This window comes from Buteo buteo, unplaced genomic scaffold (assembly GCF_964188355.1).
Source record: "Buteo buteo unplaced genomic scaffold, bButBut1.hap1.1 HAP1_SCAFFOLD_148, whole genome shotgun sequence".
NCBI classification, from domain to species: domain Eukaryota; kingdom Metazoa; phylum Chordata; class Aves; order Accipitriformes; family Accipitridae; genus Buteo; species Buteo buteo.
In genome coordinates this window covers 130,001-140,000 of record NW_027439312.1, presented here as the reverse complement: position 1 = coordinate 140,000, position 10,000 = coordinate 130,001, and positions in this window count along the sequence as shown.

Sequence of the window (10,000 nt, the reverse complement as noted above, 5' to 3'; positions counted from 1 at the left end):
GAACCCCCAGCCGTCTGCATCCGGCTGCCAGCCACCGGGACCGGCTGCCGCTTGCACTCTGCCCAATTCGTGCATGGGCTCCAGCTTAAGGCCGGAGAAAACGCGATGAGGTGCCGCCACCTCTAACCCGGTACAGCGCTGCAGACCTTTCCACCGAGCCCTCCTGCAACCAGGCAAGCCGGGGCAGGCCGGACACCACAGGCCGCCCACGCGTGGCTCATGCCGGCAGAAACAGGACGAGGCGCTGCGGCCTCTCACCTGTGCCATCATCGGGCCCTCGGGGGCTGGGGGGAAGCTGCGGCACGCACGAGAACCCCCAGCCGTCTGCATCCGGCTGCCAGCCACCGGGACCGGCTGCCGCTTGCACTCTGCCCAATTCGTGCATGGGCTCCAGCTTAAGGCCGGAGAAAACGCGATGAGGTGCCGCCACCTCTAAACCCGGTAGAGCGCTGCAGACCTTTCCACCGAGCCCTCCTGCAACCAGGCAAGCCGGGGCAGGCCGGACACCACAGGCCGCCCACGCGTGGCTCATGCCGGCAAAAACAGGACGAGGCGCTGCGGCCTCTCACCTGTGCCATCATCGGGCCCTCGGGGGCTGGGGGGAAGCTGCGGCACGCACGAGAACCCCCAGCCGTCTGCATCCGGCTGCCAGCCACCGGGACCGGCTGCCGCTCTGCCCGCTCCAGCTTAAGGCCAGAGTCAAAGGACGAGGTGCCGCCACCTCGCCCGCCCATCACCAGGCCCTCAGGAGGCGGCGGCAGCCGCGGCGGGCTGGATGCTCACGGGCAGCTGCCCTCGCATATACCAGCGCTCCACCTTTGCCATCATCGGGCCCTCCGGGGCCGGGGGAAAGCCGAGGCAGGCTCGGCTCCACCCGGTCTTCCAGCGTTCGAGTGCCGGTGGCCGCCGCCGGCCACCGGGCTATGCCCTGCGGAATCCACCTTTGCACCTCTCGCACCACTCGGGTCAACAGCCACCGCCAGCCTGCCAGACCCTCGCAGGCGCCCGGCTGGCTTACTTGGAAAACACCGGGAGAGACCAACTGGCCGAACAGACAGAAAACGAGCCGAACCACCAGGCAAAACCACCACCACAACGGCCGCCCAGCGCTCCACTTCGCCGGCTGAGCCGTAAGCCTTGCAGCCGCTCACTAGCGCTGCTCCGTGCACGAGTCACCACTACCTCCTATAGTACGGGAGATCACGTCCCCGCCCCCGGCCGGCTCCAAGAGTGCCGTCCCTGCCCACCGGGGAGACCCGCCAATGACACCGACTTTTACGATGACGTAACTGGAGGCAGCGAAAAACAGCGACCCCTTGGCCAGCTCCGAGAAAGTGGCGGGGCTATCAGGTCTACCTCCCCGCCCCCGAAATGCGGCTAAGTCCCGCCGGAGCCGGGTAGACCTGGCGGCTCTTTTCACCGGCCGCTGCGGCAGCGACACCCCGCGTCCTCCGGGCGCCGCCGGCGGCCGCGCCGGCCTCCGGAGCCGGGTAGACCTGGCGGCCGCCCGCGGAGCCGGGTAGACCTGGCGGCTCTTTTCACCGGCCGCTGCGGCAGCGACACCCCGCGTCCTCCGGGCGCCGCCGGCGGCCGCGCCGGCCTCCGGAGCCGGGTAGACCTGGCGGCCGCCCGCGGAGCCGGGTAGACCTGGCGGCTCTTTTCACCGGCCGCTGCGGCAGCGACACCCCGCGTCCTCCGGGCGCCGCCGGCGGCCGCGCCGGCCTCCGGAGCCGGGTAGACCTGGCGGCCGCCCGCGGAGCCGGGTAGACCTGGCGGCCCTTTTCACCGGCCGCTGCGGCAGCGACACCCCGCGTCCTCCGGGCGCCGCCGGCGGCCGCGCCGGCCTCCGGAGCCGGGTAGACCTGGCGGCCGCCCGCGGAGCCGGGTAGACCTGGCGGCCCTTTTCACCGGCCGCTGCGGCAGCGACACCCCGCGTCCTCCGGGCGCCGCCGGCGGCCGCGCCGGCCTCCGGAGCCGGGTAGACCTGGCGGCCGCCCGCGGAGCCGGGTAGACCTGGCGGCCCTTTTCACCGGCCGCTGCGGCAGCGACACCCCGCGTCCTCCGGGCGCCGCCGGCGGCCGCGCCGGCCTCCGGAGCCGGGTAGACCTGGCGGCCGCCCGCGGAGCCGGGTAGACCTGGCAGCCGTTCGGTGCCCCTTGGGCGGGGGGGGGCGGGGGGGGCAGGTGCGCCTGTTTTTGGTTCGTTTTTTTCGTTTTTTTTTTTTTTTTTCTTTCTTTTGAGATTTTAGCAAATCTGATTAAAAGGGCCACCCTCTCCCGGTTCTCCCGGACGGCATTTCTTTCCCCCTCCCCTTCCCGAGTTTGAACCACTTCTACACCAAGGGAGCACGTTTAAACGTACTGTCTGATGCAAGAGTTATTTCACCTTTATTGATTCCGGCGGGAAATATTAATACAATATTAACGACAACCAGTTTTCAAAATAATTTTTGTTTCCTGACACACACACACCCCCCCCCCCACCCTCGTCGTTCTCATGCACGTGCACGCACCTATTCCGAGCCGGTGGCTGCCAGGCACTTGCCAGCTTCACCACACCAGCCAGCCCCTCTGCTCCGCTGCTGCCCCCCCCCCCCCCCAACCATATTCTGTCGGCGGGGTCCGGGCAGAGGTGGCAGCCCCCGGCACAAACTGCCCGGCTCCCCGGCGCGAGTTCGCTGTTCACTGGGTGCCTTCAGGACTGGTAGCCCCTTGCCAGGTTCAGGTTCGGGTCCCGGCGCTGCTGGGTGCTCGCCGACTTTTGGTTTTGGTTTTTGCGGTCTTGGGCTTTTTTTGGGGGGTTGTTTTTAATTTTTCTCCCCCCCCCCCCCGCCTGTTTTTTTTTGGTGTTTTTTTGACGTTTTCCTTTTTTTAATAAAATAAATACTTTAAAATACATATCTGCGATCCTGCAGGCACTGCCACCCCCCCCCCCCCCCGGTGACACACGCGCGCTCAGAGGCGCGCGCACACACACACACACACACACACAGAACGCGACGCAGGCACACACAGCTACACGCACCCCTGCACCGGTGTGCTCCCCCTCCCTCCCCGCGCTGCAGTCCCGGACCTGCAGGCCAGTAGGTGCAGCCCCCCCCCCCCCCCCTCCCCCGGCCCCACCCGATCACAGACTTTCCGGCGCCCTGGAGACGGGGGGTTGGGGGGCGGGTGGCTGGGTGGGGTGGTCTGCAGCCCGGCAACGGGGCCCCCGGAAACTGTGGTGTTTCCCGCCACGGCAACGGTCTGCTGCTCAGTCGCGGCGGCAGCAGCGGCGGGGAAAGGAGGCTAGAAAAGAGGGGGGGCGAGAGCGGCTGGCGAGCAGGCGGGGAGCCTGGCGCAGAGGTAGGCTGGCGAGGGGGGACGGTGTGTCTTTTCGGAGAAGGCTTCTGTTTGGATCGGTTGGAGTTTTATTTTTTTTACTTCTCTCCCCCGTCCCCGTCCCCGTCCCCGTCCCCGTCCCCGTCCCCCCCCCCCCGGTCGTTTAGTTTTCCCCCCGCGGCGGGGGCGGGCAGGAGTGGAGCAGGGCGAGAGCGGCTGGCGAGCAGGCGGGGAGCCTGGCGCAGAGGCAGGCTGGCGAGGGGGGACGGTGTGTCTTTTCGGAGAAGGCTTCTGTTTGGATCGGTTGGAGTTTTATTTTTTTTACTTCTCTCCCCCGTCCCCGTCCCCGTCCCCGTCCCCCCCCCCCCGGTCGTTTAGTTTTCCCCCCGCGGCGGGGGCGGGCAGGAATGGAGCAGGGCGAGAGCGGCTGGCGAGCAGGCGGGGAGCCTGGCGCAGAGGCAGGCTGGCGAGGGGGGACGGTGTGTCTTTTCGGAGAAGGCTTCTGTTTGGATCGGTTGGAGTTTTATTTTTTTTACTTCTCTCCCCCGTCCCCGTCCCCGTCCCCGTCCCCCCCCCCCCCCGGTCGTTTAGTTTTCCCCCCGCGGCGGGGGCGGGCAGGAGTGGAGCAGGGCGAGCAGGCGGGGAGCCTGGCGCAGAGGCAGGCTGGCGAGGGGGGACGGTGTGTCTTTTCGGAGAAGGCTTCTGTTTGGATCGGTTGGAGTTTTATTTTTTTTACTTCTCTCCCCCGTCCCCGTCCCCGTCCCCGTCCCCGTCCCGTCCCCCCCGGTCGTTTAGTTTTCCCCCCGCGGCGAGGGCGGGCAGGAGTGCAGCAGGGCGAGAGCGGCTGGCGAGCAGGCGGGGAGCCTGGCGCAGAGGCAGGCTGGCGAGGGGGGACGGTGTGTCTTTTCGGAGAAGGCTTCTGTTTGGATCGGTTGGAGTTTTATTTTTTTTACTTCTCTCCCCCGTCCCCGTCCCCGTCCCCGTCCCCGTCCCACCCCCCCGGTCCTTTAGTTTTCCCCCCGCGGCGGCGGCGGGCGGGAGTGGAGCAGGGCGAGTGCGTGGCTGGCTGAGAAAGAAAGGCGGGAGCGGGGCCACGGGTGCGGCAGGATAGGGACTCGGCAGCTGGGGTTTAGAGACGGCAGGGCACCGGGGGGGCTCCCCTCTCCCGCCCGGGCACGGAGCCGGCAGGGACGCCGCAGGGTCCTAAAGTCTCCCGCCTTCCACCACCGGGGGCGGCAAGCCTGGTGGCGGAAGGGGGGAGCAGGGGCAGCCAGGCTCGGCGCGAACTGCGTGGCGGGAGGGCGGGGGGGCGGTGTGTGTGTGCGTGCAGCGGCGGGCCCGGGGTGACGGGGGTGGGGGGTGTCGGCCCGGGGCCCTGTTTCGGGCGGGGGGGGGGGGGGGGCTGCGCGCGTGTGCGTTTTGAGCGCACGACTGTGAGCGGGGCAGCGGGTGGAGGGTTTGGGCTGGGGGGGGCCGGTTGCGGGGGGGGGGGGTGCGCACGTGTGTAGCCCCGTGCGAGTGGGTGCGGTGGCGGGCGGGAGGTGTTTGGGGCGGGGACTCGAATGGGGGGGGGGCAGTGCGTGCGTGCGCGTGCGTGTGTCTAAGGGCGGGTGAGCGGCTGCAGCAGCAGGCGGTGGGCGTTCGGGCCGGGGGCCTGTTTTGGCGGGGTGCGGGCGCGCACGCAGGTGGAAATGAGAAAGATTTGTAACGGTGTCGCTAACGCCACTTTCTCTGTTACAGCCCGGGTGGTCGGCCGCTTCGACGTCCGGCCTGCGCCCGTGCCTGCCTACGGGCGATGCGCTCGGCTCCCGGTCGGACCCGTCCCTGGCAAAGCAGCAGCCGCGTGCCTCGGCCTGGGCAGAGACCTGGGGCTCCAGGGCCCCAGCCAGGGCTGCCGGAGAGGCGCGCCGCGCTTCCGACAGAGGGGCATCAGCGGCTCCGTCGCCGGCGGGATGCGTTCGAGCGGTGAGGAAGGTCCCAGCGGCCTTAGGCGGTGGCGGGGGGCGCGCTCCTTCGGCGACGGGGAGCGGGGGGGAAACGGCCCCGGGGCGGGCCGGTCAGCCGGCACGGCGGCCACGCGAGCTCGTCGTCTCCGAGGATGCTCGGCTAAGTCGGCCTCGGCCACAGGGACCGCTTGTCAGGCAGCCGACTGGCTTTCTTCAGAGGCCTGCGAGACCGCCGTCCCTCGGAGGCCAATGAACAGTTAATGCGCGATAACGCAGGGGCCGGAGAACGCTAACGTTAACCAAGAGCGTCGCAAGGTCCTAAAGGAGTGCCGCAATCAAACTTTAGGAGTCGGTAATTTATAATACTGGTGACTACTAATCGAGTCATATTCAATCCGTGACGATCCGCTGGTAGGTACGTACGTACGTACGTACGTATTCCTTCTCCGGCTATTAACGAAGGGATGCACACCTAGCGTGCGTGAACGAATGAGTTTTGTTATTTAAGGAACTGCCAGAAAGCGTATTACCGCGTAGCGCTAAATCAGTCGGTAGGTGACGCTCCATAAACGATACAATCCAGCATCGCTCGTCAACTGTTAATAACTTCAATCGATGACGATTCATAGCGTATCGATTCTTCTGTATTCGTTTAGGAGCGGATCCCACGCCAACGGTGCCACGCGGTACCCGGACGGCCACCGACTCGTACAGAGACGAGAGAGCAGCGTCGGCGCCTCTTCCCGAAGAAGTCGTTACCGATAAAGTACTCCGACTGCGGGTAACGCTTTGCTCTCACGTTTTTGACGCGTGCCTGCCTGCCTGCCTGCCTGCCTGCGTGCGCGGTAAAAGACAAGCTGTCAGACACAATAAATTTTAAGAAAGTGGAATCGCGGAGCGGTCTTAATACACTAATCAGGACCGGCCCGTAGTGCGGCCAGGGAGTGCAGGCCGACCCTGCAGCGTGGCCAGGTTTACCCGGAGACACAGGTAAGGAGGCCAGGACTACCCCGGAGCATCAGGTAGGGATACCGGGCTGACCCCCAGAAAGTCAGGTAGGGTGGCCGGGCCTACCCCGGAGCGCCTGTAGGGACCGCAGGTGTACCCCGGAGCACCGGTAGGGGTACCGGCACTACCCCGGAGGATGAGGTAGGGGCGCCAGGCCTACCCCGGAGCGTCGGGTAGGGACACCGGGCTGACCCCAGAGGGTCAGGTAGGGTGGCCGGGCCTACCCCGGAGCGCCTGTAGGGACCGCAGGTGTACCCCGGAGCACCGGCAGGGGTACCGGCACTACCCCGGAGGATGAGGTAGGGGCGCCAGGCCTACCCCGGAGCGTCGGGTAGGGACACCGGGCTGACCCCAGAGGGTCAGGTAGGGTGGCCGGGCCTACCCCGGAGCGCCTGTAGGGACCGCAGGTGTACCCCGGAGCACCGGCAGGGGTACCGGCACTACCCCGGAGGATGAGGTAGGGGCGCCAGGCCTACCCCGGAGCGTCGGGTAGGGATACCGGGCTGACCCCGGAGGGTCAGGTAGGGTGGCCGGGCCTACCCCGGAGCGCCTGTAGGGACCGCAGGTGTACCCCGGAGCACCGGCAGGGGTACCGGCACTACCCCGGAGGATGAGGTAGGGGCGCCAGGCCTACCCCGGAGCGTCGGGTAGGGATACCGGGCTGACCCCGGAGGGTCAGGTAGGGTGGCCGGGCCTATCCCGGAGCGCCTGTAGGGACCGCAGGTGTACCCCGGAGCACCGGCAGGGGTACCGGCACTACCCCGGAGGATGAGGTAGGGGCGCCAGGCCTACCCCGGAGCGTCGGGTAGGGATACCGGGCTGACCCCGGAGGGTCAGGTAGGGTGGCCGGGCCTACCCCGGAGCGCCTGTAGGGACCGCAGGTGTACCCCGGAGCACCGGCAGGGGTACCGGCACTACCCCGGAGGATGAGGTAGGGGCGCCAGGCCTACCCCGGAGCGTCGGGTAGGGACACCGGGCTGACCCCGGAGGGTCAGGTAGGGTGGCCGGGCCTACCCCGGAGCGCCTGTAGGGACCGCAGGTGTACCCCGGAGCACCGGCAGGGGTACCGGCACTACCCCGGAGGATGAGGTAGGGGCGCCAGGCCTACCCCGGAGCGTCGGGTAGGGATACCGGGCTGACCCCGGAGGGTCAGGTAGGGTGGCCGGGCCTACCCCGGAGCGCCTGTAGGGACCGCAGGTGTACCCCGGAGCACCGGCAGGGGTACCGGCACTACCCCGGAGGATGAGGTAGGGGCGCCAGGCCTACCCCGGAGCGTCGGGTAGGGACACCGGGCTGACCCCGGAGGGTCAGGTAGGGTGGCCGGGCCTACCCCGGAGCGCCTGTAGGGACCGCAGGGGTATCCCGGAGCACCGGTAGGGGTACCGGCACTACCCCGGAGGATGAGGTAGGGGCGCCAGGCCTACCCCGGAGCGTCGGGTAGGGACACCGGGCTGACCCCGGAGGGTCAGGTAGGGTGGCCGGGCCTACCCCGGAGCGCCTGTAGGGACCGCAGGTGTACCCCGGAGCACCGGCAGGGGTACCGGCACTACCCCGGAGGATGAGGTAGGGGCGCCAGGCCTACCCCGGAGCGTCGGGTAGGGACACCGGGCTGACCCCAGAGGGTCAGGTAGGGTGGCCGGGCCTACCCCGGAGCGCCTGTAGGGACCGCAGGTGTACCCCGGAGCACCGGCAGGGGTACCGGCACTACCCCGGAGGATGAGGTAGGGGCGCCAGGCCTACCCCGGAGCGTCGGGTAGGGATACCGGGCTGACCCCGGAGGGTCAGGTAGGGTGGCCGGGCCTACCCCGGAGCGCCTGTAGGGACCGCAGGTGTACCCCGGAGCACCGGCAGGGGTACCGGCACTACCCCGGAGGATGAGGTAGGGGCGCCAGGCCTACCCCGGAGCGTCGGGTAGGGACACCGGGCTGACCCCAGAGGGTCAGGTAGGGTGGCCGGGCCTACCCCGGAGCGCCTGTAGGGACCGCAGGGGTATCCCGGAGCACCGGCAGGGGTACCGGCACTACCCCGGAGGATGAGGTAGGGGCGCCAGGCCTACCCCGGAGCGTCGGGTAGGGACACCGGGCTGACCCCGGAGGGTCAGGTAGGGTGGCCGGGCCTACCCCGGAGCGCCTGTAGGGACCGCAGGTGTACCCCGGAGCACCGGCAGGGGTACCGGCACTACCCCGGAGGATGAGGTAGGGGCGCCAGGCCTACCCCGGAGCGTCGGGTAGGGATACCGGGCTGACCCCGGAGGGTCAGGTAGGGTGGCCGGGCCTACCCCGGAGCGCCTGTAGGGACCGCAGGTGTACCCCGGAGCACCGGCAGGGGTACCGGCACTACCCCGGAGCATGAGGTAGGGGCGCCAGGCGTACCCCGGAGCGTCGGGTAGGGACACCGGGCTGACCCCAGAGGGTCAGGTAGGGTGGCCGGGCCTACCCCGGAGCGCCTGTAGGGACCGCAGGTGTATCCCGGAGCACCGGTAGGGGTACGGGTACTACCCCGGAGGATGAGGTAGGGGCGCCAGGCCTACCCCGGAGCGTCGGGTAGGGATACCGGGCTGACCCCGGAGGGTCAGGTAGGGTGGCCGGGCCTACCCCGGAGCGCCTGTAGGGACCGCAGGTGTACCCCGGAGCACCGGCAGGGGTACCGGCACTACCCCGGAGGATGAGGTAGGGGCGCCAGGCCTACCCCGGAGCGTCGGGTAGGGACACCGGGCTGACCCCGGAGGGTCAGGTAGGGTGGCCGGGCCTACCCCGGAGCGCCTGTAGGGACAGCAGGTGTACCCCGGAGCACCGGTAGGGGTACCGGTACTACCCCGGAGCATGAGGTAGGGGCGCCAGGCGTACCCCGGAGCGTCGGGTAGGGACACCGGGCTGACCCCAGAGGGTCAGGTAGGGTGGCCGGGCCTACCCCGGAGCGCCTGTAGGGACAGCAGGTGTACCCCGGAGCACCGGTAGGGGTACGGGTACTACCCCGGAGGATGAGGTAGGGGCGCCAGGCCTACCCCGGAGCGTCGGGTAGGGACACCGGGCTGACCCCAGAGGGTCAGGTAGGGTGGCCGGGCCTACCCTGGAGGGTCAGGATGGGGGGCCGGGATCCATCGCCGCGTGCCCGTAGGGACAGCAGGTAGAACTCCGGCGCATCACAAAGGGTTCCGCCACGGGCCCAGAGTACTGGTGGGGGAACGGGTTCTATCCCGGAACGTCGCCTGGGGACACCGGGCGTAAGGCGGAGGGTCGGGTAGGAAGGCTGGGTCTAAACTCGCGCGCCCGTAGGGACAGCAGTTTTTCCCCCGGCGTACCGGGCGGGGGTACCGGTACTGCCCCGGAGTACTGACGGGGGTACACGGGTACTACCCCGGGGTACCGGGCGGCGGTATACGGGTACTACCCCGGAGTACAGGACGGGGGTATACGGGTACTACGAAGGAGCACAGGTGGGGGTTACGGGTAGTACCCCGGAGTACCGGGCGGGGGCATACGGGTACTGCCCCAGAGTACCGGGCGGGGGTATGCGGGTACTGCCCCGGAGTACCGGGTGGAGGTATATGGGTACTTCCCCGGAGTACCGGGCGGGGGTATGCGGGTACTGCCCCGGAGTACCGGGCGGGGGTATACGGGTACTACCAAGGAAGGAGTACAGGTGGGGGTTACGGGTAGCACCCCGGAGTACCGGGCGGGGGTACCGGTACTGCCCCGGAGTACCGGGCGGGGGTATGCGGGTACT